Source organism: Mustela nigripes, unplaced genomic scaffold, assembly GCF_022355385.1.
Source record: "Mustela nigripes isolate SB6536 unplaced genomic scaffold, MUSNIG.SB6536 HiC_scaffold_3250, whole genome shotgun sequence".
Taxonomy (NCBI): domain Eukaryota; kingdom Metazoa; phylum Chordata; class Mammalia; order Carnivora; family Mustelidae; genus Mustela; species Mustela nigripes.
In genome coordinates this window covers 500-3,905 of record NW_026742656.1, presented here as the reverse complement: position 1 = coordinate 3,905, position 3,406 = coordinate 500, and the positions used below count along the sequence as shown (strand labels likewise).

The 3,406-nt window shown below is 38.4% G+C and overlaps 1 pseudogene; it reads left to right on the top strand.

Moving 5' to 3' along the window:
• The first annotated feature begins 2,502 nt into the window (after positions 1–2,502).
• Positions 2,503–3,395, top strand: LOC132009019 (peptidyl-prolyl cis-trans isomerase D-like; annotated as a pseudogene).
• Positions 3,396–3,406: the final 11 nt, after the last annotated feature.

Here is a 3,406-nt window from a genome sequence, read left to right as displayed (position 1 = left end):
AGGGAGAAAGCCATGAGTTCCGTGATTTGCTTTCTCCTCCTCTGGAATTCTGCTGCTCTCCTTGGTATTGAAATTGCACTCCTTGGTAGGTGAACTTGGTCTTGGCTGGATTTCTTGTTGATCTTATGGGGGAGGGTCCTGTTGTAGTGATTCTCAAGTGTCTTTGCCCCAGGTGGAATTGTACCACCCTTACCAGGGGCCAGGCTGAGTAATCCACTCGGGTTTGCTTTCAGGAGCTTTTGTTCCCTGAGCGTTTTCCGTAGAGTTCTGGAGGACAGGAATACAAATGGCGGCCTCCTGGTCTCTGGCCTGGAGGAGCCGAGAGCCCGGGGCCCCACTCCTCAGTGCACTGTCAGAGAACAGCGCCCAGTAACTCCCATCTGCCTGACCTCCGGCAGCGCTCTGAGCTCACGGGGCCTGCGACTGGTTCAAGGTAACCCCCAGCTGTGATCTCACTGTCGGCTCTGTCTCTGTAGCCGGCTTCCCCGTTTTAATACCTGTAAGCTCTGCGACCCTCAGACACCCCTGATCCTTCTGTGACCCTGCAGGACTTTAGGCCACGCTGATCCCGTGTGGCCTTCACCCCGGTTTAGCCTCTGGATCGATGTCCCTCAGTGGAACAGACTTTTAAAAGTCCTGATTTTGTGCTCCATTGCTCCACCGCTTGCCGGGAGCCGGCCCCTCCCCCCAGGGTCTCTCTTCCCGTCTCCTTGGATTCACTTCTCCGCCAGTCCTACCTTTCAGAAAGTGGTTGTTTTACTGTTTCTAGAATTGCTGTTCTTCTTCTCTTCAATCTGCCGATGGATTTGTAGGTGTTTGCAATCTTTAGATAAGCTATCTAGCTGATCTCCTGCTAGCTGAAGTAGTCTCAGCCTGCTACTTCTCTGCCATCTTGACTCCCCTCAAATTTATTCTTAATGAAAACTATAAAACACCACTATTTTCCCTATCCCTATATGTAGATGAGAAAATTCAATTATTTTAACAGAGAAACACTGTTTTCAATTCTCTGTCCCAGGATCCTAAACATACTACCTAAGTGATGAGAGCCAGACAAATTTAACAAAGCAAATTCAGAGCCAAAACTTTTGTGGGAGACAGCAAGCTATAGTAGCATGAAAAGATTTTGTAATTATAAAACTGGAATTCGAATTTTAATTCTATACAACATATTAGTTGACCTTTAGGAACTCATTTGCATTGTACTATGTCTTAGTTTCCTTGTTTTCAAAACAGGTAGAAAACTGATGCCTACTACAACAATGTATAATACCATTACAATGGTGGTTATAAACACACTTCCTAAAATTGTGACTGACCACTTCCAAGTTATGCTGCCAGAATTTGAGTGTTTAAAGCTCAAAGAACTAAAACAATTACCTCCAATCTTTTCACCACCAAGACCTATTAATTTGTTGAAAAATTATTTTGCTTGAAAAAAAAATCTACCAAAACATTTTGTTCAGGAACTGAAACCCTTAGAATATAAGAAAGCTAAGCAGAGTTTACTAATGAAATTATTAGTCAAGAATAACTTTTCCAAAAAGCATTTAAATGATTTTTTGTAGAAATACTTCTTTATGAAGCATTATTATATTTAAAAACATGCTTCAAAGATCAGAAGAAAGATGAAATAATAGTAAAAAAAAAAAAAAAAAGCTGCATTTCCCACCTTCCTCTTGAGTAGAACAAGATCATTATTTTCTACTATATAGCTTATGAACCAGCCATATTAGTCCAAATTATAAGAATGAAGTGCTGGCAATATAGCAGAGGTCCTTGCATCCCCAGCAAGTATGTTTTCCACAAGTAAATTAGGAGCAAGGGAGTAATTATGGGGGAAAAATTATACTAAAAGGACAGCATTTGGAATAAATGGACAAATATAAAAGGATATATTAGTTAAAAGTAATTTGATAGAATAGATTATATCCACAGTAACCAATTAAGTAACAAAATATCAACACAAGAATAAAACACAAAAATCAAAACAAGAATAAAAGCCTTCAAACATTACATTTACCAATACATCCTAAATGAATGCAAAAGGAACAAATCTAATTACCACATATTGTTATCTCAAAGCTTACTCTATATTTTGTTCTCTCTCCTATTTTGAAAATTATGTGAAGAAAGTGCCTTAAAAATGAAATGATTCATTTATTTTTTTTTTTCATTTAAAATATTTTATTTTAAGATGCCTGGGTATCTCAGTTGGTTAAACATCTGCCTTTGGCTCAGGTCATGATTCCAGTGTCCTCAGACCAAGTCCCATATTGGGCTCCTTGTTCAGCAAGGAGGCTGCTTCTCCATCTGACTGCCATTCTCCCTGCTTGTGCCTCCCCTCTCTGAAAAAAAAAAAGTAAATCTAATCTTTAAATAAAATAAAATAAGATATTTTTTAAGAGAAAGCCACTTGGGTTGAGCTGCAGTGTGCCCAAGAGGTTCTCTGAGACTTTTCCCAAGCACATCTTCAATTGAAGTGTCACAACTCTCCCCCAGACTAAGCCTTCCAACCACAGTAATTGCTGAGTCTTCTTTGACATGGACATCAGTAGGGAGTGAGTCGGTTTAATTGCCTTAGAATTATTTTCAGATATTGTACCCAAAACTGAAGGAAATTTTCATATCTAGGGTACAAGAGAAAATTCCACTGGACCCACCACTGGGAAAACTCTCCATTTCAAAGGATGCCCTTTCCAATGAATTATTAAGAAATTTATGGTTCAGGTGGAGATTTCTCAAATCAAAATGGCAAAGGTGGAGAAAGTATTTATAGTGAAAATTTTGAAGATGAAAATTCCTATTATAAGCATGACCAAGGTTTATAGAGCATGGCAAATGCAAGCTGCAACACAAGTGATTCTTAGTACTTTATCAACAGTTCCAAATCCTCATTTGGAGGGGAGAAATACGGTATTTGGTCAAGTAATTTAAAAAATGGGTGTGGCAAGGATACTGGAAAATGCAGAAGTGAAAGGTGAAAAACCTGCCAAAATATGTGTTATTACAGAATGCAGAAAACTAAAGGAGGGAGATCATTGGGGTATATTCCCAAATGATGGTTCTGGTGACAGTCACCCAGATTTATTTGAAGAAGCAGATATATACTTAAAATATGTAGATAAAATTTTGCTAATAAGAGAAGACTTTAAAAAATTGGAAATATATTTTTTTCAAATCCCAGAACTGGGAGATAGCTAATAAAAAAATATACAAAACCTTTAAGATATGTAGAAGATTCAAAGGCTGTTATTAGGAAAGCAGATGGATTGAAGCTACAACCTATAGCTCTAAGCTGTGTGCCAAATATTGGAGCTAATTAACAGAAGATGTCAAATTGGCAGGCAGCAATTGACAGTTGTTTGGAGGCACTTGAAATAGACCCATCAAATACCAAAACATT